The sequence below is a fragment of the Mustela erminea genome, chromosome 4 (assembly GCF_009829155.1).
Source record: "Mustela erminea isolate mMusErm1 chromosome 4, mMusErm1.Pri, whole genome shotgun sequence".
Taxonomy (NCBI): domain Eukaryota; kingdom Metazoa; phylum Chordata; class Mammalia; order Carnivora; family Mustelidae; genus Mustela; species Mustela erminea.
Genome location: NC_045617.1, coordinates 120,868,780 through 120,896,724, shown reverse-complemented (window position 1 = coordinate 120,896,724; position 27,945 = coordinate 120,868,780). Strand labels below are relative to the sequence as shown.

The following is a 27,945-nucleotide window of genomic DNA, read 5'->3' as shown; positions in this document are numbered from 1 at the left end:
ATGGAGTTCATGGGCTCACTGATGAAGACTTTTCTTACCTGGGAGGAGGCCATCCTGCACATCAACAATGTTCAGGCTTTTGGCAACAGGCTGAATTCCTGCTTCTTCAGAGAAGGAAGCTTCTGTGAATCTGTCTGTTCAGAGGTGAAGGTGAGAGATGGGTAGTTGACCCATCCTGCAGTATTAGAGTTAGGTACAACCTCAGAGCTAAGTAAATCAGCCTCTTATTTTTCAGATGAAGGAAAGGAAGTTGTTCACTTATTCAGTTATTCAGTATGAATATATAGAACCCCTACTAAGTACCAGGTTCTCTTTTAGATACCTTGACACGTCAGTGAACCAAAGAAAGATTCCTGTACTGCAGCATTTATATTCTAGAGGCAAAAAATAGATAGATGGATGGGGGCTAAAGGATGTTAGATGTTAGTGAGTAGGCATTTTGAAGAAAGGATATTTGCGGGTGAGAGTTCCAAGAAGAGGAACACACATGTGAAACACAGGAGTGTGCTGGTGAGTCTGGGCACACAGGGAATCCACATAGTTGGTGAGAGAGGTGAATGGGAGGGTGCTGAGAAGTGCCAATCCTGGAATAAAGAGGTGCTCCTTGTCCTTGGGCACAGAGAAGAGATTGATCATGAAAAGCTCATGAGGAGGACACACTTGAGCAGGTACCTGAGTGAAGCACATAGTGTTTCAAATAGTCGTGCAGGTTGATGGTATGGACCTTCAGGGGCACAGAGAGCATGGTTATTGTGGTTATGACAGTTAACCAAATAGTCCAGAGACTGGAACATATATGCTCTGTGGGGCACAGGTATGGAATTTAGGTATGGAATTTTGGGGGGCAGGGTGGAGACAAGTCTTTGTGTGCTGTGTAATGGAGTTTGGATGCAGACCTAAGGAAATTTTAAACAGAACTGTGAAGGGCTTTGCTTTAACAGCATGAAGGATGGAGACTGGAGGCCAGTTGTAGATACACAGAGGAAGTTTGGCTGTTTGACTTCTTATAGGGGCAGCTGGATGGAAGAGGAGGCATCTGGCTTCAGAGAGATTTGGAAAGTAGACTCAACTGAGTGTGTAGGTTTGGGGACAGAGTTTAGAGGTGGAATAGAAGACTACAGAGAGTTCCAGGGATTCTCTTTGGCTATTTGTTTAATAGTAGTAGAAATATTGATAAATATGTGTTATTTGCCAATTGTTGTCATGTTGCTGTTTTACACACAGCCACAGAAATCTTAGTGGCATATAGCTTCCCTGAAGCAGGGCTACTGTTTTGCAATGCTGTCCCTGGAGTTGTGCACAGGAAGACTCTTCCAGGATTCCTGGATTCTCCAGCTTCTCTCTTGCAGGTATGGGCTCTACCCCTCAAGTACACATTCAAAGAGAATCCAATCCTCTTTGGATGGGGTCCAAGTGCTATGCATGTCCTTGGGGTGGCTCCTGAAGCCTCAGGTATAGTGGGGAGCTCTTAGACGGGAGAAGTTCCTGGTATTCTCTGAGATATACACTCAAGACGGTGGGAGGCTGTTTAGTTTGGAGGCTGCTCTGGTGGTAAGCAACAGCTCTTCAGGCAATGTGACCTGCTGTGTCTTCAACCTCATCTTGGGCCAGGGGAAGGCAATGACTCTTTTCATTTCAAGTCAGTGCTCTTTCTGAGAGGGAGGGGCAGGTGTTCCTGGGTGCTTGGCTGGTCTGTTCTGCTCTGTGCTCCTGAGAGGGTCCTAGAGCCTCTCCTTGGAAGCCCACTTTCACGGTGAGCCTGAACTTGCTAATGCTCTTAATCCTTGGGGCTGCCTACCAAGCCAAGAGAAAACATACCACAAAGTGACAGGAGATACTGCACAAGGACAAGGAAAAGACTAGAATATAAATGAAAATGTGCTGAATGCCAGAGGTAAGGCAGGACAGGGGCCAAGTCCTGTGAATGTGGAAGCTGGTGTGGAGGAAAAGTGGAAAGGAAGGCCCTTGGCCTGGGCAGGTGACCACGTAGTTTCAGAGAGGACAGTTGGAGCTGTGGAGGCTCAAGCGGTCTGGAGTTAGTTCTTCTTATAGGGTGCAGAGAGATCTTTTGGTGGGTTTTGTAGTTGTAGTCCTTGATGTTCTTAGTGATGAGAGTTTATACCTATCTTTCACTTTCTTTCAGATGATCTGTAAGCAGATCTTGGTAAGTTCTATTCTTTCTCCAGAACTTTCTGCATCCCCTTTGTAAGAGATGTTCTGGTTTTCAGCTCATTGTTTCCTGTGTTGCCTTTCAGACTGGAGGGAATCCATTTTCCTGGCTGGTGAGTGACTTTCCAAGTATCCTGTGTCTTTAGTCTTAATTAAGCCAAGAGGTATCCTCTCTCTTTGTGTCATGCAGAGGCATGTAGACCCTTCCCTGGGGCTGAAGTGGAAGCTGGTGGGAGGCAGACCCTGCTCCTTGAGCTTTCACTGGTCTTTGCCACTGTTTCCTACCCAGTGATTGGGAATCTGGGGGTGATGGTGGTCCCTGGAGTCTGCTGTGCATCTTGGCTTTATTCTAATGCTGACCTACCCACCACATTGCTTGCTTTTTAGCCTTTAATATAACCAGTTCTGTTAGCACTTGGAATCCAAAAGCCAGATGCTCTAAAATTTCATTAAAGAAGGTATAAATATAAATGGGGTTCATTAAACAAAGACGTGGTCCTGACCACATAATACCAACTGGGGAGAGTGTGTTTTCTCCAGTTCCTGGAGATTGTGGTCACAAAGTGGTGGGTAGAGAACTGGAAAGATTATGTGGGAGAATGTGGTAGGACGAACTGTCAAAACCCCAAAATAGGGATGTGTTATTTGAGAAAGATTGTTTACCTTTACCCCAGAGCTCACCTCACATCCCTGTCCTGAAGTCATCCTCCCTTTTGACATCTTTCTTAAATATCTCTGTTATCAAAATCACGGAATTTAGTAACATTATTGTTTTTTACAATTATGGAATAACGTATATTTTATTCCCTAAAATATTTTCCCATATTGTATAATTTTCAATTAATAGGTCCAAAATGTAATGCAAGCAGAGTAAGGTTTTTTAAAGGTTTTGAGGCAAGTGACAGCTGAATGACTTGTCAAAGGACTCAAAATAGCTGTGGGCAGGAATGAAACTGAGCCTGAGATACAGACTTCCTGACCTGTGGTCCAGGGACTTTCCCACAGTACCATACTGTCACCGCATGGCTGGAGATCATCTCCTCTCCAGATTTTCCCCACTCTGCAGCTAGTGTCACTTGTGTTCCAGAGGGCAGCCAAGGGTCAGTAGATGAACGCTGAGCAGTCTTGTTCTGACTGAGTTCTCACCAGGTGTGCTCCCTTTCAGCCAGGAGGAAGGCACAGCTGTATTCATGTTAGTGACTCTGGGGTTCAAGGTGGTCTTACCTCTCTAGCCTCAACTCTGCCCCATTCTGTGTCATGTACCCCACATCAAAACAGGGTTGGTGTTCATGCTGTCCTTGATGCTTCTGTCTTCTCCCTCTGGAAGACTGCAGGTACTGTCTTTGGGAACACAGATCTGCCTCCATTCTGACACATTCTCTACTATAGGTGGCTGTTGGGGTTAGCAACACCCTCCAAACACCTGATTGTTTTGGTTTGTTCAATGTCAATAAGTAGAGTCTGGAAAAGGGTAGTGATTGTATAGATTAGAAATTCCCATGTCTAGAAGATTTCAGAAATCATGTTTGCCTGCTTAGTACTTAGATCTTCTTAAGTGGATTTGTTGTCCTGAATCCATTTTACCCGGAAAGTCCTACTTTTCATAGACCTAAATTTGATTTGCCTCCTTCTTGCTGGTCCCCTGGTATGTTCTTCATTTCACTTCCTCATGCTCTGTGTCCTTGTCCAAGCTGGGTTTCTTCCTTTGAACGTCTTAGTTGCTGAGTAATTAAATGCTTTTGAGCAGGTGACCTGAATCTGAGATTCAGTACCTTCAGGACAGTTATGGATTCCTGGAGGTGGGGTCCGTGAACCACCCTCATTATGTAAAAATCTTGTATATATCTTTGTAAAGCAGAGGAATAACATATATTAAAATATATTGCACTGTAATCTATAGTGTTTGTTTAATATATAACATTATGATAGATGATATGTATAGATTTCAAAAAACAGCCACTAATGATTGTTCCCAAGTATTGTCATTCCTTTTAGGAGAATATTGCACTTGCCTGATGGGCTCCACCTTGTTTGGGTTTATTAGGGGCAACGTGTGAAGTTTGTAGAAGGACACATCTAGAGGAATGAGAATTGTTTACCACAGAAAGGTAAGGAGCAAATTAGGGAAAGGAAAGCTGGTAGGGAAGAGAGGAAGAGATAATAAAGAAAGTAGAGAGCTTGTGAGTCCATTGGAGAGATTTTGGGTGGCTCAGAGCAGCGGAAGAGAGAACAGAAATCACAGTCACAGTGGTTAAAGTGGGAGGTACACCAAGGGAGTGCAAGGTATTTGGGTGCATGAAAAGCAACAAACTCCTGACATCTCTCTGAGCCATTTCTAAAAACACATATTTATTTTAATCATCTAATTCAGTTTGCTTCTTCTTTTTTTATTTATTTTTTATTTAATTTCAGCATAACAGTATTCATTATTTTTTCACCATACCCAGTGCTCCATGCAATCCGTGCCCTCTATAATACCCACCACGTGGTACCCCAACCTCCACCCCACCACCAATTCAAACCTCACAGATTGTTTTTTAGAGTCCATAGTCTCTCATGATTTACCTCCCCTTCTAATATCCCCCAAATCCCTTTTCCTCTCTAACTCCCCATGTCCTCCATGCTATTTGTTATGCTTCACAAAATAGTGAAACCATATGATAATTGACTCTCTCTGGTTGACTGATTTCACTCAGAATAATCTCTTCCAGATCCGTCCATGTTGCTACAAAAATTGGATATTCATCCTTTCTGATGGAGGCAGAATAATCCATAGTGTATATGGACCACGTCTTCCCTATCCATTCGTCTGTTGAAGGGCATCTTGGTTCTTTCCACAGTTTGGCGACTGTGGCCATTGCTGATAATGCACCCATAAAATGGCACAGGGTTGCAGATTGGATAAAACGACAGGACTCATCCATATGTTGTCTACAAGAGACCCATTTTGAACCTAAAGATACACCCAGACTGAAAGTGAAGGGATGAAGAAACATCTTTCATGCCAATGGGCTTCAAAAGAAGGCTGGGGTAGCAATTCTCATATCAGAGAAATTAGATTTTAAACTAAAGACTGTAGTCAGAGATCCAGAAGGGCCCTACATAGTCCTTAAAGGGACTATCCACCAAGATGATCTAACAATTGTAAATATCTATGCCCCCAATATGGGAGCAGCCAATTACATAAGAAAACTGTTAATCAAGATAAAGAGTCATATTGATATGAGTACATTAATAGTATGAGATCTTAACACAAAACTCTCAGAAATACACAGATCATTGAAGCAGAAAATCAATAAAGAAACAAGAGCATTGAATGACACATTGGACCAGATAGACCTCATAGATATATACAGAACATTCCACTCTAAAACAACAGAATACTCATTCTTCTCAAGTGCACACAGAACCTTCAGAAGAATAGACCACATACTGAGTCACAAATCAGGACTCAACTGATACCAAAAGACTGAGATTATTCCCTGCTTATTCTCAGATCACAAAGCTTTGAAACTGGAGCTCAAACACAAGGAAAAGTTCCTAAGGAACTCAAACACCTAGAAGCTAAAGACCACCTTGCTTAAGAATGCTTGGACCAACCAGGAGATCAAGGAAGAACTGAAACAATTCATGGAAACCAATGAGAATGAAGACACTTTGGTCCAAAACCTATGGGATACAGCAAAGGCGAGCCTAAAGGGGAAATACATAGCCATCCAAGCCTCCCTCAAAAAAATGGAAAAATCCGAACACACTGGCTGTCTCTACACCTTAAAGAGCTGGAGAATCAACAACAAATCAAAACAACTTCACACATAAAAAGGGAAATAGTTAAGATTAGAGCTGAGATCAATGAGGTAGAAACCAGAGATACAGTAGAATGTAACAATGAAACTAGAAGATGGTTTTTTTCTCTGCTTGACTTATTTCGCTAAGCATGATATGCTCTAGTTCCATCCATGTTGTCGCAATATGATTTCACTTATTTGTGGAGCATAACAAATAGCATGGAGGACATGGGGACTTAGAGTGGAGAAGGGAGTTGGGGGAAATTGGAAGGGGAGGTGAACCATGAGAGACTATGGACTCTGAAAAACAATCTGAGGGTTTTGAAGGGACGGGGGGTGGGAGGTTGGGGTACCAGGTGGTGGGTATTATAGAGGGCACGGATTGCATGGAGCACAGGGTGTGGTGCAAAAATAATGAATACTGTTATGCTGGAAATTAAAAAAAAAAAAAAAAGAAGATGGTTTTTTTGAAAGAATCAATAAGATGGATAAGCCATTGGACACACTAATCCAAAAGAAAAGAGAGAAAGACCAAATTCATAAACTTATGAATGAAAAGGGAGAGATCACAACTAACACCAAAGAAGTAGAACAATCATCAGAAGTTATTATCAACAGCTTTATGCCAATAAGATAAGCAACCTAGATGAAATGGATGCATTCCTGGAAAACTATAAATTCCCAAAATTGAACCAGAAAGAAATTGACAACCTGAATACACCAATATCTAGAAACGAGATTGAAGCAGTAATCAAAAACCTCCCCAAAAACAAGAGCCCAGGACCTGAAGAATTTCCTGGGGAATTCTAAAAATCTTTCAAAGAAGACATAAGACCTATTCTCCTGAAGCTGTTTTGAAAATTTGAAGCAGAAGGAAAACTTCCAGACACTTTCTATGAAGCCAGCATTACCTTGATCCCCAAACCAGGCAAAGACCCTACCAAAAAGGAGAAGTTAAGACCAATATCACTGATGAATATGGATGCTGAGATTATCAACAAGATCCTAGCAAACAGGATCCAACAGCACATTAAAAAGATTATCCACCATGACCAGTTGGATTCATCCCTGGGCTACAAGGATGGTTCAACATTCGCAAATCAATCAATGTGATAGAACAAATTAAGAGAAGAGAAAGAACTACATGGTCCTCTCAATGGATGCAGAAAAAGCATTTGACAAAATCCAGCATCCATTCCTGATTAAAACGCTTAAAAGTATAGGGAGAGAGGAAAAATTCCTGAACTTCATAAAATCTATCTATGAAAGACCCACAGCAAATATCAACCTCAATGGGAAAAAGCTTGCAGCCTTTCCGTTGAGATCAGGAATAAGACAAGGATGTCCACTCTCACCACTCTTGTTCAACATAGTATTAGAAGTCCTAGCAACAGCTATCAGACAACAAAGAGAAATAAAAGGTATCCAAATTGGCAATGAAGAAGTCAAACTCTCTCTCTTTGCAGATGACATGATTCTTTATATGGAAAACCCAAAAGATTCCATCCCCAAACTACTAGAACTCATACAACAATTCAGCAACGTGGCAGGATACAAAGTCAATGTACAGATTCAGTGGCTTTCTTATATACTAATAATGAAAATACATAAAAAAGACAGTCTCTTCAATAAATGGTGCTGGGAAAACTGGGCAGTTATATGTAGAAGAATGAAACTTGACCATTCTCTTACACAGTACACAAAGATGAACTCAAAATGGATAAAAGACCTCAATGTGAGACAGGAATCCATCAGAATCCTAGAGGAGAACATAGGCAGTAATCTCTTTGATATCAGCCACAGCAACTTCTTTCAAGATATGTCTCCAAAGGCAAAGGAAACAAAAGTGAAGATGAACTTTTGAGACTTCATCAAAATCAAAAGCTTCTGCAGAGCAAAGGAAACAGTCAACAAAAATAAGGGGCAACCACGGAACGGGAGAAGATATTTGCGAATGATAGTACAGACAAAAGGTTGATATCCAGGATCTATAAAGAACTCCTCAAACTCAACACACACAAAACAGACAATCGTATCAAAAAATGGGCAGAAGATGTGGACAGACGCTTCTCCAATGAAGACATATAAATGGCTATCTGACACATGATAAATTGTTCACCGTCACTAGCCATCAGGGAGATTCTAATTAAAACCACATTGAGATATCACCTTACACCACTTTGAATGGCCAAAATTAACAAGCTAGGAAACAACATGTGCTGGAGGGGATGTGTAGAAAGGGGAACCCTCTTACATTGTTGGTGGGAATGCAAGTTGGTGCAGCCTCTTTGGAGAACAGTGTGGAGATTCCTCAAGAAATTAAAAATAGAACTGCCCTATGGCCCTGCCATTGCACTTTTGGGTATTTACCCCAAAGATACAGATGTAGTGAAAAGAAGGGTCATCTGTACCCCAATGTTTATAGCAGCAATGGCCACTGTCACCAAACTGTGGAAAGAACCAAGATGTCCTTCAATGGATGAATGGATAAAGGAAGATGTGGTCCATATACACTATGGATTATTCTGCCTCCATCAGAAAGGATGAATATCCAATTTTTGTAGCAACATGGACGGGACTGGAAGAGATTATTCTGAGTGAAATCAGTCAACCAGAGAGAGTCAATTATCATATGGTTTCACTATTTTGTGAAGCATAACAAATAGCATGGAGGACATGGTGAGTTAGAGAGGAAAAGGGATTTGGGGGATATTAGAAGAGGAGGTGAATCATGATAGACTATGGACTCTGAAAAACAATCTGAGGGGTTTGAAGTGGTGGGGGATGGGAGGTCGGGGTACCAGGTGATGGGTATTATAGAGGGCACGGATTGCATGGAGCCTGGATGTGGTGAAAAATTAATGAATACTCTTATGCTGAAAAAAAAAAAAGAGATTATCCATCAGGACCAAGAGGGATTTATCCCTGGATGCAAGTGTGGTTCAACATTGGCAAATCTAAGGGATAGAACATGTTAATTAGAGGAGAGGGAAGAACCATATGGTTCTCTGAATTGGTGCAGAAAAAGCATTTGACAAAATACAGCATCCTTTCCTGCCTGAAAGTCTTCTGAGTATGAGGATAGAGAAAACATTCCTCAATTTTGTAAAAACCGTTTATGAAAAGCCCATAAAGAGTATCATTCTCAAATGGAAAACCAGAGATCCTTCCCCTAAGATCAGGAAAACAAGAAGGATGTCCACTATCCCCACTGTTGTTCAACATAGTACTAGAAGTCCTAGCTTCAGCAATCAGACAACAAAAAGAAAGAAAATGTATTGAAATGGGCAAAGAAGAAGTCAAAGTTTCTCTCTTCACAGATGACATGATACTTTAATACTTTATATGGAAAACCCAAAAGACTCTATTCCCAAATTACTAGATCTCATACAGCTATTCAGTAATATTACAGGATTCAAAATCAATGCAGAAAAATCAGTTGCTTTCCTATACACTAACAATGTAACTGTCGAAAGAGAATTTCAGGAATTGATTCCATTTACAGTAGCACCAAAAACCATAAGATACCTTGCAAAAAAACCAACCAAGGAGGTGAAGGAAGTACAAAGAAGACATTCTATGGACAAAAACACATGAGGAAATGCTCAACATCCCTTGGCCTCAAGGAAATACAATTCAAAACCACAATGAGATACCACTTCATACCAGTCAAAAATGGCTAAAATTAATAATTTAGGAGTTGACAGATGTTGGCAAGGATGTAGAAAAAGGGGAATCCTCCTACCCTGTTGGTGGGAATGCAAGCTGGTGCAGCCACTTTGGCAAATAGTATAGAGGTTCCTCAAAAAGTTCAAAATAGAGTTACCCTTTGACCCAGCAATTGCACTACTGGGTATTTGCCCCAAAGATACAAACGTAGTTATCCAAAGGGGCATGTGCACCCCGAAGTTTATAGCAGCAATGTCCACAATACCAAATTATGGAAAGGGCCTAGATGCCCATCAACAGATGAATGGATAAAGAAGATGGGATTGATATATCTATATCTATGTCATCTATATCTATATCTACCTATCTATCTATACACACACACACAGGCACACAGGCACACACACACACACTAGAATATTACACAGTCAATTAAAAAAAAAGAAATCTTGCCAGTTGCAATGACATGGCTGGAACTAGGGGGTATTATGCGAAGAGATATAAGTTAATCAGAGAAAGACAATTATGTTATCTCACTGATGTGTGGAATTCGAGAGACAAGGCAGATGATCATGGTTGATATGAGGAAAAAATGAAATGAAATGGAATGGGGTGAAACCAGTGAGGGAGACAAGCCATAAAAGACTTTAAATCTCAAGAAAAACTGAGGGTTCCTGGAGTGGTGGAGGCTGGGAGGGATAAGATAGCTGGGTGATAGACAGTGGAGAGGGTATGTGCTATCATAAGTGATGTGAATTGTATAAGACTTATGAATCACAAGCCTGTACTCCTGAAACAAATAATACATTATATGTTCATTTAAAAAGACTTAAAGGATGTGAGGGTGATCTGGCTGTGGCATCTGTCACCCCATTGTTCACCAGGGTTGATACGGCTAATATGGCTGGCTAGGAGGGTGTCCCCTTACTCCCTCACCACTCCATGTACATCCTTCCAGAAGTTGTGAACTTGGTTGAAGAGGATGACCTTCCCCGATAGAGGAGAGGACCATTCTTGGGTCAAGGGTATACGAGTAGCTGCGCTCTCCTCCTAGAACCTCCAAACAAGCTCTCCATGTCCATTTGTAGGAGAACATAGGGGAGTTAAGCTTCCCAGACCCTGAAATACACCCAAATGAGGCTCTGCACGTGGCAGTCTGCCTTTAAAAAAGAAAAATGACAAAAACAAAGAGTCAGTAAAGTAAGAAACTAATTGAAAATGAAATAAAAGAAATAAGAAAAGGAAAATTTTTAAGTAAAAGATAAACAAATCATGAGAAAAAAACCCTTAAATTCTCTATATTACTTTCCTTTAGTCCTAGAGTTTTTCAGTCCTCTAGTGTGCTCTGCAAACTTGGTGTTCCTTGTTGTTTCATCTGGTCTTCTGGCAAAGAGGCCTGCTGCCCTGAATCTCAGGTGCCTTTGCCTGGGAGGAGTTGAACAGCCCATTGCCAGGGGCCCTGAGTTGGGCTGAACTGCTACTGATTGCTCTATGTGGCTTTTGTTCCCCATAGGTGTTCTGCATCTCTCTCGAGGATGAAAACAAATAAGGCCTTGCCTGATCTTGAGTCCTGGTGCCAAGACATGGCAGTCCCCTCTCTTCACTAAACCCTCAGGGATAAGTAATCTTCACTTTTGTGTGTGCCAAAGTCTAAAGACTCCTGTGGTGTGTGTTTGCTCGGATCCTATTAGCAAAATGCAAAAGCTCCCTGAATTTCTGTCCTTTGTAGGGTCCCCGCAAAGAGAGTTGTCACCCGGTGAGGCACTCCTCCATGCTGTCCTTCCTGGGGAAGGCATATGGATACAAGTTTTCTGTCCTTTGTACCCCTACACTCTGAGGGGTTTCCCAATTGTGCACACTCCCGCGCCATCCCTGCTGGAGGAAGTTACAGGGCTGTCACCTTTCTCTCCTTTGCAGGGTGCCTGCAGGAAAGCTGTCACCGGATCATGCAGCAGTTCATGGTTTATGGCGAACTGAGTTAAGGGCCCTCTCCCAGGTTTGCTGACCCTCACAGCTTTCTTCATTCCAATGCTTAGGAACTCTGTCTGCTCATGCAGCCTTGTTCTTTCTGTGACCGTGGAGATTCTAAGACCACACTGTAATACCTAGGATTCTGCCATGCTTCACAACCTGAGCACCTTTCAGGCAGGGATGTCTCTCATTGGAGCAGATTTATAATGGTTCTAATATTGGGTTTTGGGGCTATATCACTTTCTAGTAGCCAATTTACAGAGGCTCCCTCCCTCCACTGATTATCTTCTGAGATATCCCTTCAGATTCTCCAGACCTCCTACTTGGCAAATAGTGGTCATTTTTTGGTTTGTAGAATTCCAGCAATTCTTTCCTTACATCTCAGTTTGAAGTCATAGGTGTTCAGAATGATTTGATAGTTATCTACCTAAATTCAGGGGACCAGATAAAACGAAGTCCACTACACTTCTGCCATCTTGCCTCCCTCCCCAAAATGCAAATTCTATAATCCATGAAAGAAGAGGAGGTGACTTATATCATACATAACGAATTTAACAGTTTTTGCTCAATATGTTTGGTGTCAACAGTAGAATGACTCCATATACACTAAATCCTTGGGTCACACATTGTGCAACACAGCTCTCCCTTCCCTATATTTCCATAAACTAAGTCACCATCCACCACACACAATCACTATCTTAGTGTTCATAAACACAAGTTTCCAATTTCACATCAGGTATTGTCAATCCAACCAATCCAAACCTCCTGCAGCAACAATTAATGACTGATCATAACTATCAAGTGATGGCCCATTATCAAAGGAATGAGACTGAGACAAAGTGAAATTTATGCAAAGCCTTATTCTATGTCATGCATTAGAAGTTAGACTGACCGTCCAGGGGAATGAGACTAAGACAAAGTATAAGTTACATAAAGCTTTATTCTATGCCAAGCATTAGAAGTCGGAATGACCGGCCAGGGCCACCTCCAAAGAGAGCGACCCCTTTTGGTCTTACAGGCTAGTTTTTGTTGTTGTTGTTGTTGTTGTTGTTTTTAAGATTTTATTTATTTATTTGACAGACAGAGATCACAATTAGGCAGAGAGGCAGTCAGAGAGAGAGGAGGAAGCAGGCCCCCCGCCAAGCAGAGAGCCTTATAGGCTAGTTTTTATAGGGCACAACCGCAGACCTCTATGTATGTGCCTTTGGCTGACTGGATGTCTTTTACCTGTCTGGCCTTATTTCAGGTGTGTGTTTTAGCAACGGTTACCTGGAACCGATATCAGTAACTGCTGAGGCATTTATTAAACAACAAAATGGCTACCTAGGCAACATGGCAACAACAAAATGGCTACCTAGGCAACATGGAGTCACTGGCTAAGCAGGCCCAGGCAGTCCCTAAGGGTTTAACAGGTTTTAACATGGAATTGGCCCCAACATCAAGATTAGGGCACCTGGGTTGCTCAGTTGGTTAAGCATCTGACTCTTGATTTCAACCCAGGTCATGATGTTTCAGGCTGTGAGATCGAGTCCTGTGTTGGCTCCATGGTGGGTGTGGAGCCAGCTTAGGATTCTCTCTCTCCCTCTGTCTCTCACTGCCTCCATGTTCCCTCCCTCTGAAGCCAAACCAAAACAAACTAAAAAAAAAAACAATACTGTTCTCAGCAGCAATATGAACACCCAAAGCACCTTCACACCACTGTATGAATGGATCCTCTAGCAAGGGGATTTTCTTCAGCTCTAACAATAAAGAAAAACTCTAAAGATGTAGAGCATCACTATTAGGATAAAAGGTAGTTACTGGAACTGACACTCTGTAGAGTTATGGACTGGATGAGATGTGGAGGGAGTACCTTCCTAATAAGACTGGATTCACTTTTGTACCTGTGATACCAGGATACTAAGAAGAGATCAGGGGTATACCTTAAAAGGAAGACAGGTCAAAGGACTGTAAGCCTGCATTATTGCCATAATATTGCTGACAACTTACTGATAAACAACATACTTTTGACACTCTGTGTGTAATTCTGTATAAAGCCACAGTATTCTTTTTTTTAATTTTTATTTCTTTTCAGCATAACAGAATTCTTGTTTCTGCACCACACCAAGTGCTCCATGAAATGTGTGCCCTCCATAATACCCACCACCTGGCTCCCCCAACCTCCCACCCCCCACACTTTCAAAACCCTCAGGAAGTTTTTCAGAGTCCATAGGCTCTCATGGTTCATCTCCCTTCCAATTTCCCTCAACTTCCTTCTCCTCTCAATCTCCACATGTCCTCCGTGTTATTTGTTATGCTCCCCAAATAAGTGAAACCATAAGATAATTGACTCTCTCTGCTTGACTTATTTCACTCAGCATAATCTCTTCCAGTCCCGTCCCTGTTGCTACAAAAGTTGGGTATTCATCCTTTCTGATGGAGGCATAATACTCCATAGTGCATATGGACCACATCTTCCTTATCCATTCGTCCGTTGAAGGGCATATTGGTTCTTTCCACAGTTTTATTTCATAAAATCGGTCTATGAAAGATCCTCAGTAAATATCATCCTCAATGGGAAAAAGCTTGCAGCCTTCCTGTTGAGATCAGGAACACGACAAGGATGCCCACTCTCACCACTCTTGTTCAACATAGTATTAGAAGTCCTAGCAACAGCCATCATACAACAAATAGAAATAAATGGTATCCAAATTGGCAAGGAAGAATTCAAACTCTCTCTCTTTGCAGATGACATGATTGTTTATATGGGAACCCCAAAAGACTCCACACCCAAACTACTAGAACTCATACAGCAATTCAGCAACATGTCAGGATACAAAGTCAATGTACAAAAATCAGGGACTTTCTTATACACTAACAATGAAAATGCAGAAAGGAAAATTAGAGAATTGATTCCATTTACTATAGCACCAAGAACCATAAGATATCTGGGAATAAGCCTAACCAAAGAGGTAAAGATCTATACTCGAGGAACTACAGAACACTCATGAAAGAAATTGAAGAAGACACAAAAAGATGGAAGACCATTCCATGCTCTTGGATCGGAAGAATAAACATTGTTAAAATGTCGATACTGCCTAGAGCAATCTATACTTTTAATGGCATTCTGATCAAAATTCCACCAGTATTTGTCAAAGAGCTGGAGCAAATAATCCAGAAATTTGTATGGAATCAGAGAGACACTGAATCGCTAAGGAAATGTTGAAAAACAAAAATAAAATTGGGGACATCCCGTTACCTGATTTCAATCTTAACTACAAGTCCCCATGTCCTCCATGCTATTTGTTATGCTCCACAAATAAGTGAAACCATATGATAAAACCATATGATAAAACCACATGATCACTACAAAGCAGTGATCCCCAAGACAGCATGCTACTGGCACAAAAGCAGACACATAGACCAGTGGAACAGAGTAGAGCACCCACATAGGACCCTCAACTCTATGGTCAATTAATCTTCGACAAAACAGGAAAAAATATACAGTGGAAAAAGACAGTCTCTTCAATAAATGGTGCTGGGAAAACTGGACAGCTATATGTAGAAGAATGAAACTCAACCATTCTCTTACACTGTACACAAAGATAAACTCAAAATGGATAAAAGACTTCAATGTGAGAGAGGAATCCATCAGAAACCTGAAGAAGAACATAGGCAGTAATCTCTTTGATATCAGCCACAGCAACTTCTTTCAAGATATGTCTCCAAAGGCAAAGGAAACAAAAGTGAAGATGAACTTTTGGGACTTCCTCAAGATCAAAAGCTTCTGCACAGCAAATGAAACAGTCAACAAAACCAAGAGGCAACCCACGGAATGGGAGAAGATATTCACAAATGACAGTACAGACAAAAGGTTGATATCCAGGATCTATAAAGAACTCCTCAAACTCAACACACATAAAACAGATAATCATATAAAAAAAATGGGCAGAAGATATGAACAGACACTTCTCCAATCAAGACATACAAATGGATATCAGACATATGAAAATATGTTCATCATCACTAGCCATCAGGGAGCTTCAAATTAAAACAACATGAGATACCACCTTACAGCAGTTAGATTGGACAAAATTAGTAAGACAGGAAACAACATGTGTTGGAGGGGGTGTGGAGAAAGGGGAACCCTCTTACACTGTTGGTGGGAGTGCAAGTTGGTGTAGCCACTTTGGAGAACAGTGTGGAGATTCCTCAAGAAATTAAAAATAGAACTTCCCTATGATCCTGCAATTGCACTACTGGGTATTTACTCCAAAGATACAGATGTCATGAAAAGAAGGGCCATCTGTACCCCAATGTTTATAGCAGCTTTCTCTCTTTTCTTTTGGATTAGTGTGGCCAATGGTTTATCAATCTTATTGATTCTTTCAAAAACCCAGCTTCTAGTTTCATTAATACATGCTACTGTATCTCTGGTTTTTACCTCATTGATATCTGCTCTAATCTTGATTATTTCCCTTATTGTGTGTGGAGTTGGTTTGATTTATTGTTGGGTCTCCAGTTCTTTAAGGTTTAGAGACAGCTGGTGTATTCTCGATTTTTCCTTTTTTTTTTTAATTTTTTTTTTTATTTTCAGCATAACAGTATTCATTATTTTTGCACCACACCCAGTGCTCCATGCAATCCATGCCCTCTCTAATACCCACCACCTGGTACCCCGACCTCCCAACCCCTGCCCCTTCAAAACCCTCAGATTGTTTTTCAGAGTCCAGAGTCTCTCATGGTTCACCTCCCCTTCCAAATTCCCCAACTCCCTTCTCCTCTCTATCTCCCCATGTCCTCCATGCTATTTGTTATGCTCCACAAATAAGTGAAACCATATGATAATTGACCCTTTCTGCTTGACTGATTTCACTCAGCATAATCTCTTCCAGTCCCGTCCATGTTGCTACAGAGTTGGGTATTCATCCTTTCTGATTGAGGCATAATTCTCCATAGTGTATATGGACCACATCTTCCTTATCCATTCGTCCATTGAAGGGCATCTTGGTTCTTTCCATAGTTTGGTGACCGTGGCCATTGCTGCTATAAACATTGGGGTACAGATGGCCCTTCTTTTCATTACATCTGTATCTTTGGGATAAATACCCAGTAGTGCAATTGCAGGATCATAGGGAAGTTCTATTTTTAATTTCTTGAGGAATCCCCACACTGTTCTCAAAGAGGCTGCACCAACTTGCATTCCCACCAACAGTGGAAGAGGGTTCCCCTTTCTCCACATCCCCTCCAACACATGTTGTTTCCTGTCTTGCCAAATTTGGCCATTCTAAATGGTGTAAGGTTATATCTCAGTTTGGTTTTAATATGAATCTCCCTGATGGCTAGTGATGATGAACACTTTTTCATGTGTCTGATAGCCATTTGTATGTCCTCATTGGAGAAGTGAGGTAAAGGATCTGTATTCAAGGAACTACAGAACACTCAAAGAAATTGAAGAAGACACAAAAAGATGGAAGACCATTCCATGTCTTGGATCTGAAGTATATTGTTAAAATGTCTATACTGCCTAGAGCAATCTATACTGTTAATGCCATTCTGATCAAAATTCCACCAGTATTCTACAAAGAGCTGGAGCAAGTAATCCCGAAATTTGTATCGAACCAGAAGAGACCCCGAATCACTAAGAAAATGTTGAAAAACAAAAATAAAACGGGGGCATCACATTACCTGATTTCAAACTTTACTACAAAGCACGGATCACCAAGATAGCAATATAGGCATAAACACAGACACATAGACCAGTGGAACAGAGTAGAGAGCCCAGATATGGAACCTCAACTCTATGGGCAAATAATCTTTGACAAAACAGGAAAAAATATACAATGGAAAAAGACAGTCTCTTCAATAAATAGTGCTGAGAAAACTGGGCAGCTATATGTAGAAGAATGAAACTCGACCATTCTCTTACACTGTACACAAAGATAAACTCACAATGGACAAAAGACCTCAATGTGAGACAGGAATCCATCAGAATCTTAGAAGAGAAAATATGTGAAAGACCCTCGATCCGCACCCAAGAAGCAGACAACCAAGCCTCCACTGGATGCAAGTTGCAAGAGGTTTATTGGTTACACAGGCGCCTGCGGACGCATCAGCCTTTGTGGACTGAGCGTGCTGGGCTAGGTTAGGGAGCAGATTATATAGGGTAAGGTTGGGGTGGCAGGAAGCAAGCTTACAGAAGCAGATGCTTGGTTACAGGAATCTGATTGGTAAATTTAAATCAAGCATTGTCAGGCACTGGGTTTAAGGCAAGGACACATCGGCTTGTTCTGGCGGGCCTTGGCTCAGCACTCTGGAAAGTCCCAGGTACACTCTGTTTCTCATTTGTCTTCCCTTTTGACAGGCCGGTTGACCATAGACATCCTGGTATGTGTTGCCATCCGGCTATGGGGACAATAGGTTACTTAATCAAGCCTTCAGCAAGGGGAGAGGGGGGTGCTGTGGGGACAATAGGGTACTTAATCAAGCCTTTAGCAAGGGGAGAGGGGGTCTTTCATATGCAGTAATCTTTTCGATATCAGCCACAGCAACTTCTTTCAAGATATGTCTCCAAAAGCAAAGGAAACAAAAGCGAAAATAAACTTTTGGGATTTCATCAAAATCAAAAGCTTCTGCACAGCAAAGGAAGCAGTCAACAAAACAAAGAGGCAACCCACGGAATGGGAGAAGATATTTTCAAATAACAGTACAGACAATAGGTTGATATCTAGGATCTATAAAGAACTCCTCAAATTCAACACACACAAAACAATCATATCAAACAGTAGGCAGAAGATATGAACAGACACCTCTCCAATGAAGACATACAAATGGATTTTTCCTTTTTTTTTGAGGGAAGCTTGGATGGCTATGTATTTCCTCCTTAGGACCGCCTTTGCTGTATCCCATAGGTTTTGGACCAAAGTGTCTTCATTCTCATTGGTTTCCATGAATTGTTTCAGTTCTTCTTTGATCTCCTACTTGATCCAAGCATTCTTATGTAAGGTGGTCTTTAGCTTCCAGGTGTTTGAGTTCCTTCGGAACTTTTCCTTGTGATTGAACTCCAGTTTCAAAGCTTTGTGATCTGAGAATATGCACGGAATAATCTCTGTCTTTTGGAATCAGCTGAGACCTGATTTGTGACCCAGCATGTGGTCTATTCTGGAGAAGGTCCCATGTGCACTTTAGAAGAATGAGTATTCTGTTGCTTTAAGGTGGAATGTTCTGTATATATCTCTGAGGTCTATCTGGTCCAATGTGTCATTCAATGCTCTTGTTTCTTTATTGATTTTCTGCTTCAATGATCTGTGTATTTCTGAGAGTTTTGTGTTAAGATCTCTTACTATTAATGTATTCATATCAATATGACTCTTTATCTTGATTAACAGTTTTCTTAAGTAATTGGCTGCTTCCATATTGGGGGCATAGATATTTACAATGTTAGATCATCTTGGTGGATGGTCCCTTTAAGGATTATGTAGTCTCCTTCTGGATCTCTGACTACAGTCTTTAGTTTAAAATCTAATTTATCTGATATGAGAATCACTACACCGGCCTTTTTTTGAGACCCATTGGCATGATAGATGCTTCTCCATCCCTTCACTTTCAGTCTGGGTGTATCTTTAGGTTCAAAATGGTTCTCTTGTAGACATCATATGGATGGGTCCTGTCATTTTATCCAATCTGCAACCCTGTGTCCTTTTATGGGCGTATTTAGGCCATTTACATTGAGAGTGATAATTGATACATACGTTTTTATTGACATCGTGTTACCTTTGAAGTCTTTCTTTCTGTAGATTGTCTCTATATTTCTGTTCAATGTTATTCTTAGGATTTTTCCTCTTTTATACTACCCCCCTTAATATTTCCTGTAGTGTTGGCTTGGCGGTTGAATAGTCTTTTAAGCCTTGCCAGTCTTGGAAACTCTTTATCTCTCCATCCATTTTGAATGTCAGTCTTGTTGGATAAAGTATTCTTGGCTGCATGTTCTTCTCATTTAGTGTCCTGAATATATCTTGTTAGCCCTTTCTGGCTTGCCAGGTCTCTGTGGACAGGTATGACGTTATTCTGACAGGTTTTCCTCTGTAAGTAAGGAGCCTCTCTTTGTCCTAGTGGCTTTCAAGAGATTGTATTACAATTATGATTCCTCAATTTGTCTACAAGGTGCCTTGATGTTTTTTTGGAATCTATCATCTTGGGTGGAGACCGTTCGGCCTCTACTACATGAACACTGGTTCCATTCGTGAGACTGGGAAAATTTTCATGAAGGACTTGTTCCACTATATCTTCTAGACTTCTTTCTTTCTCCTCCTCTTCAGGGATTCCAATAATTCTGACGTTGGAACGCTTCATGGCATCATTTATTTCCCTGATTCTGTTTTCGTGGTTTCTAAGCTGTTTGTTCCAGGCTTCCTCCTGATCCTTTCTTTCTATCTGTTTGTCCTCCAGATCACTAATTCTTTCTTCTGTCTCAGAGTTTAGATTAGATTGGAACTCATGAGAGCATTGTGATCCTCATTCCTAGTAGCTTTCAGTTCTGCCCTAACATTGTGAACATCATCCCTCATCGCTTTCAGTTCTTCCCGAATCAATTCGATTTGGTCATCCTTGTCTTTCTCCAACCTAGCTATTGCCTGGATAATTGTTAGCCTGAATTCTCTTTCCGACATATTGTCTATGTTGATAGCTATTAGCTCTGTTGCAGAAGGTCCATCCTCTGTATTTTTCTTCTGTTGGGCATTCATCCTCCTAGTCATTTTGGTGAGAGATGACTGAACAAATGTAGCTGGATGTATCCACCGTGGTGCTGTCAAGGTGCACCCTAGAATGCTTCTGAGCAATCAGGATTCCTCACCCAAACAAGAGAAAAAAGAAAAAAAATAGGGAAAGAGAGAGACAGACAGACAGAAAAGAAAGGGAAGATGAAAGAGAAGGTTCAGCCCAAATGGGCCCCAAGGTAAGATTTATGAAGTATAGAAACAAAAACAGACAAACAAAAATACTTTTAAAAGTACATGACAGGAGAAAAAAATATATATAGATATAAATAAAGGAAGAACCTCGTCAAAAAGTACCCCAAGTGTAAGATTTATATACTATCAGGACAAACACAAAAACACAGAAACACTAGCAGAAGAAAAAGATGGGAGAGGGGTAATAAATTCTCAGTGTGGGCGAGGCAGGTTGTTTTGATTCTTCCTGGATGTATCTTGATATCTTTGTTAAAGGACTCAACTTTCCTAAGATAAAGGGGGATTAAAAATTGGTTTACCTATAGTGGTAGCATTGACTGGGCAAAGGGGATTATCTTGAAGTTCAACTCTACATGAATATTATAAAATAAAAATAGAAAAGGAATAAAGTAGACGAAACTAAAATTTAAAAATAAAATAAAAAAAATAGAAATGCAAAAGAAAACACGGGTGTATGTATCAAAAATTTCAGGTTAGAAGATTATTATGGAATGTGATGTACTGGACATCTCACTGTGATGGTAAATAGGTTAAGAAATTATCTATATTTAAAAAAATGAACCTTAATAGAGGGAACGAGTTAATAATAAAAGTTTTCCTATGAAGTAGTGGTGGTTGTTCTCTTGTCATCTTTTTTTTTTTTCTTAACCTGTTGGTTTTCTGGGGGAGGGGCCTGCCACGTCGGTTTTCAGTCAATGATGTTCCCTGAGTTAAATCCTCCTGCCCCCCTCAAGGGGGTGGGCTCTGAGGAAACCGGTTTTTTCAGGCTTTTGTTCTCTGGAGGTTTTTATGTTTGTTCACTTTTTTTTCTCTCACCTTGACTGCTTTTGATGGTTTTTGTAGGTTTAGAGGAAAGCAAACTGCACCCTGACCTCCCTCTCAGAGAGAAGCCTCAGTCTGTTCCCCTGTGGGAGCTGCAGAGCCCAAATAAATTCCCCCTTGGCCGCTGGCAGAGCAGGTTCCAAATCATGGTCCCTGGGGATGCAGGATCTTCTGCTTGTACCCAAAACTATGGCAGTGGCGGCTCTCTGGGCAGCTCCAGACGGCTGCCAGAGAGGTTCCAGGCAGCGATTGCAGGCTGAGATTTTCCTGCTGGCCTGGGCTGGGAGTGCCTGGTCTTTCTGGGTCCCCTCTCTCAGGGGAGGGTGAGGGTCGCTTGCGCATTTCAGGCTCTGATAGCAGGGCGTGAGTCAGAGAGCACCAGGCTGGGCCTTCATGCACCTCTCTCAGGGGAAGGTAAGGTGTGCGTGAGTCTCAGGCTCTGTTAGCACAGCTCGGCTTTCTGCCATCTGGCGAGGCTCCCAGTCCCTCACAGGAGCCAGACCCTATGTGTTCTTGGGTGTGTTGGTGGCTCAGGGACCAAGACCTGGTTTCTCCACCATAATCTCTCTGGCTCAGCGCCAGGGGAGGCTTCCTGGGTCCGGGGACTTAAGCCCCTGTCCCTAGCTGCCCCGATTCCCACAATTCCCCCCTCACAATTTTTTGCTCTTTTTGAGTGCTTTCTACCAGTCTCCAAGTTTATGTTGGTCCCCAGATGCAGGGCGCTCTCGTATTGGGGTAGTACTTTCCGATTGGTCACCTCTGGTGGCTCCCTCCCCCTTTTGTTTATCTTCTGGTATCAGTCCGACATTCCCACCTGCCTACTGGTGTCTTCTGCCCCTGTAGAGATCCAGACATGTATAATTCTGATCTCAGGCTGATTTCGTGGGTGATCGGAGTTCTTTGGTAGGTAATCAGCTCACTTTAGGGTACAGGTTGAAATGGCGCCTCCTCCTACTTCCCCACCATCTTGTATCTATCCCAGTAATAACCCCCTGTAATTTTTTATACAGTGTATGTCAGCACATGGCAGGAGGTCATTTCCTGTCCATCCTCTCCCCACTCTGCAGTTAGTGTCACCTGTAGCCCAGAGGGCAGGCAAGTGTCAGTAGACAAATGCTGAGCAGACTTGTTCTGATTGAGGTCTGAACAGGATGTATTCCTTTCAGTCTGGAGGAAGGCACATCTATATGCAGGTAAGCTACTGAGTTTCCTGTTACCTTATGTCCCCAGGATTAATTCAGCCACCTTTTATGTCACAGACCCTACACCAGGATGGGGTTGGTATCCATGCTCCCCTTGTCACTTTTGTCTTTTTCTTCTTAACACTGTAAGGATTTTCCTTGGGAATACAGATCTGCCTCCATTCTGACCCATTCTCTGCTGCAGGTCACTGTTAGGGTTACAAACACCCTCTGAACCCACTGCTCAATTCATACTTTATTTGGTGCATTGACAAAAAAGAGGTCATTTATAAGGGGAGTCTGGAACAGTATAGTGTCTTTATAAATCAGAAACTGTTGTGTGTAGAGGATTTCAGAAACCAAGATTGTCTGATTAGGACTCAGGTCTTCCTAGGTGGATTCTTGGTTCTGAATCCACTTTCCCCTGAAATTCCTTTTTTTTTTTTTTTGTCTCTGACTTTGATTTTCCTGTTTCTTACTAGACCTCTGGCATGATGGTCTTTATTTTGCTTCCTCATGTTCTGACTCCCTGTTGGAACTGGGTTTCTTCCTTTAAGCCTCCTTAGGTGTTGAGAAATTAAATACTTTAGAGCAGGTGATCTGAATCTGATGGCAGAACCTGGTGGCAGAACCACCAGGATATTTATGGATTCCTGGGGGTGGGGTCTGTGAACCACCTGAAATTTTATACAATATCTTTTGTATATTGTTGCATAAGAAGAGCAATCACTTATATATGTTATAATCATGTTATATTATAAATATATATTATATATTAAATATTTAATATTATGATACCTGATATGTATGTGTTTTTAAAAACAGCTACTGATAATTGTTCATAACCATTATCTTTCCTTTTAGGAGAATATTGCTCTTACCCGATGGGCTTAACTTGTTTGAGTTTATTGGAAGCAAAGTGTGAAGATGCAAAAGGAGAAAACTACAAGAGCTAAAAATCTTTAGTAGGGGGTGGGATTATGGACATTGGGGAGGGTATGTGCTTTGGTGAGTGCTGTGAAGTGTGTAAACCTGGTGATTCACAGACCTGTACCCCTGGGAATAAAAATCTTTAGTAGGGAAATGTGGAGTTCAAATCAGGAAAGAAAAAATGTGTTAGGAAAAAGAGGAGTTGAAAAGGAAAGTGGGGAGCCAAAGATTCCTTTGTGGAGATCATGGGCAGATAAGAGTGGTAGAAATGAGACCCCAAATCACAGCTGTGATTGTTTTAGTGGGCAGTATACAAGAAGGTGTGCATGTTATTTGCGTGTATGAAAAGTAATAAACTCTTGATACCTGTTTGAGAGATTTCCGAGAGGACTTATACTTGTTTTCAGCTGTTTAAAAGAAATCACATAACCAAATTTGCTTCTGATAATGAGATCATCTTGATTTTCCAGTGGTGTGGGGACAGGAGTGTGGTCTGGGGAATCCTAAAGCAATGAAAAATTATCCAGAGGTTCCTTTAGCACTGGGGTAGGTTAGGAATCTGGGCCCTTTGAACCTGTGTAATATGTGCTTTTCCTTTTTGGCTGTTTCTATTTATGATCAGGGATATAAACTGTGAGAGCAGAGAAGGGGAAGCCAGAGGTGAAGGAAACCAGGGGTCCAGATGCGTGAGGCTCCTTAGAGAGCCTTGCTGATTCTTGGGATGTATGTGAAAAATGATGATCAAATAATCATATTTAGCATTTCTCCTTCTCTGCTAAATTGATGTATTTTATGATGATGATGTATTTAATGAATGAATGAATTAATTAATTAAAAATATTTTTCCCATGAAGAATACGGGTAAAATACTTTTTTTTAATTTATTTTTTATTTATTTTCAGCATAACAGTATTCATATTTTTTAAAGATTTTATTTATTTATTTGAGGGAGAATGAGTGAGAGAGAGCATGAGAGAGGAGAAGGTCAGAGGGAGAAGCAGACTCCCCAAGGAGCTTAGGAGCCCGATGTGGGACTCGATACTGGAAGTACAGGATCATGACCTGAGCCGAAGGCAGTTGCTCAACCAACTGAGCCACCCAGGCACCTGAGTATTCATTATTTTTGTACCACACCCAGTGCTCCATGCAATCCGTGCCCTCTCTAATACCCACCACCTGGTCCCCCCAACCTCCCACCCCCCACCACTTAAAACCCCTCAGATTGTTTTTCAGAGTCCATAGTCTCTCATGGTTCACCTCCCCTTCCAATTTCCCTCAACTCCCTTCTCCTAACTCCCCATGTCCACCATGCTATTTGTTATGCTCCACAAGTAAGTGAAACCATATGATACTTGACTATCTCTGCTTGACTTATTTCACTCAGAATAATCTCCTCCAGTCCCATCCATGTTGCGACAAAAGTTGGGTATTCATCCTTTCTGATGGAGGCACAATAATCCGTAGTGTATATGGACCACATCTTCCTTATCCATTCGTCCGCTGAAGGGCATCTTGGTTCTTTCCACAGTTTGGCGACTGTGGCCATTGCTGCTATAAACATTGGGGTACAGATGGCCCTTCTTTTCATTACGTCTGTATCTTTGGGGTAAATACCCAGGAGTGCCATGGCAGGGTCATAGGGAAGTTCTATTTTTAATTTCCTGAGGAATCTCCACACTGTTCTCCAAAGAGGCTGCATCAACTTGCATTCCCAAAATACTTATTATGTTAGTCATCATACAGTACATCATTAGTTTAGTGTTCCATGATTCATTATTTGCATTTAACAGCCAGTGCTCATCACAACACATCCCTTCCTTAATACCTATCACCAGGTGTCGCTCTCGCCAGCAAGAATGACCAGGAGACCTCAGCGAAGCAAGCTTTATTTCTGCGTAGCTGTTGGGATCTCTCTCTCCCCCCCGCCCGTGCACGTCTATATATACCAAGGTTGCTCAACCAATCACTCGCAGCCACATAGATACAAAATCCTAAGTTCCGCCTACTGGCTCACATCCAGCTGTCATCTTAATGGCGTGTTTACTTTCGGGCACCGAAAAAGCCCTGTGGCGCCGGGGCCGCCCCGGGCTCAGCCGGAACAGTTCCGCACCGTCGCCACCCGGCAGTGGCGATGGCTTGAGGCAGCGGTGGCTGAGGCAACGAGCGGGCACAGCGGAGCCCAGAAGCATCACTGCGCACGCGCTACAAGCCGCTCGGGCACCGACAACCAGGCTGCCCCATCCTCTCACCCCCACCCTTCTGAAATCTTCAGATGGTTTCTTGGAGTTCATAGTTTCGCGTAGTTTTTTCTCCCTCTCTTATTCCCCTCCTTCAGTTTTCTCTTCCTTCCCCTAATGTTTTCTATGCTATTCCTTATGTTGCACATATGAGTGAAACCATGTGATCTTTGTCTGCTTGACTTATTTCACTTAGCCTAATCCCCTCCAGTTCCATCCAGGTCAATGCAAATGGTGGGTATTCATCCTTTCTGATGGCTGAATAATGTTCCATTGTATATATGAACCTCATCTTTTTTTATATATTCATTTGTTGAAGGACATCTTGGCTCCTCCATGGTTTGGCTTTTTTGTTGTTGTTGTTGTTAAAAAAAAAAAAAAAAGATTTTAGGGGCCCAGGGGTGGCTCAGTTTCTTAATCAGCTGCCTTTGGCTCAAGTCATGACCTTAGTCCTTGGATCAAACCTCACATTGGGCTCCCTGCACAGTGGGGACACTGCTTCTCTCTCTCCTCCCTGCTCTTGTTGTCTCTCACTACCTTTGTCTCTCTCTCAAGTAAATAAAATTTTTAAAAGAAGACTTTATTATTTGTTTATTTATTTAGAGGCATTGTAACAGGTGGAGGGTTGAGATTCTCAAGAAGATTCTATGCGGAATCTGGAGCCTGATAGGGGGGCTGGATCCAACCACTCAGATTATGACCTGAACTCAAGTCAGGAGCCAGATGTTTAACTGACTGTTGCAGGTGCCAGTGTTTTAAGGTATGTGTTTTGAAGTATGCCTTGTGTACTTGTATTTTGATCTCCCCCATTTGTTTCAAGAAAACCTAGCTTTGATGATGGATATGTGGCTAAGGATTTAGAAAACATAATTTGAGTGAAATCTGGGCATAGATTCTTCTTCTCAGGTTGTTACACAGCCTCTCAGTGGTGTTAAGCTTTATGGCTTGGCTTTAATGGGAAGGCTGTAGCATGATGGCTATGTGTGCGTGTGTGTGTGTGTGTGTGAAATAAATGCATCAGGGAATGTTTCCAAAAGATATTTCCTTGTAACTCTTGCATCAGTGTTCTTCAGAAGACTAGATATAGACCCCAATGTGTTCAGACTTGTCAAAGCCTTAACAAGAAACATGTGGTTCTTTTGTAGATTGGTGGAAGGAGAGGTTCCTGCCTTGTGAGTTACTTTGAGTTCTTTCTATGTCCTCCTACTGCTGCTCAGGGGTGGCTCACCTCTCCTCAGCTTGCTGTGGTGACACAGATGTTGGCCCCATCAGTGGCAGTGGGTTCAAATTGGGTGGTGAAAGTCACATAGGTGGGTTGGTGGCTGTGGATGTTATCAGATGCTAAAGAGATACCCTTCAGTGTTGGAATCCAGACTTGTCCTCCGGGATCAGTCTTTAGTTACTTCTCCTGGTTGGTGGAGTGTGTGCTTGAGTCACAAGATTCTAATATCAGGAGACTTAACCCTGACCACATGCGTCTAGGTGTCTGGAGGTAGGGGTGGTTGATGTGTGCATTGTTATAGGGCAAGGGGAGACCTCAAATGCTTGGCAATTCTCTCTGAAGTGTCTGTCACTCTGGATCCAGGGTCTGCACATCCAAACCTTGGTGTTTATGATGAAAAGTCTTCTGTGACCTGGAAATATACAATTAAGGACCCAGAAAAACAGTGTTGCATCTTAAGTCAGGAGGGCATCAATCAGGGTGCTGTTACTGGGTAGTGAAGTTCAGGAATAGAGACAGAAGTGAGTGGGTGCTGGAGTTCTGTAGGAGAGATGTGGAGAGGAAGGGCTGGTACAAGGAATCCCCAGAAAAGGGCTTCTGGGTTGTGGGAATGTATACAAATAAATTCCGTTCTCTCCCTGTAATTCAGAACTCCTTGTGCCAATTCCCCACATGGTAGATGTTTTCCTGGACCTGAAGGAAGGGGATGTCTCATTCTATGACATGACTGATGGCTCCCACCTTTCCTCTTTCCCACTAGCGTCCTCCTCTTGGACTCTCTTTCCATACTTCAGGTTGAGGTCAGGAGATGTGTCCCTGACCATCTGCTCTGGGGTGGGTGGGCCTGTACAGACCCCTGTATTCCTTAACAACCCACCTTCTTCTTCAGAGGAGCCTGTGAGCCTTTCAGAGCAGGGGTTCAGTTCAGGTTGTATTGTTGATGGTGCTCTCCCAGGGGCTGAATCTCCATTATTCCCCTCAGCCCCTGAAGCTATGTCCCCATAG

General features: G+C 42.0%; 1 pseudogene; it reads left to right on the top strand.

The window, feature by feature from the left end:
• On the top strand, positions 1–27,945 carry LOC116589403 (annotated as a pseudogene).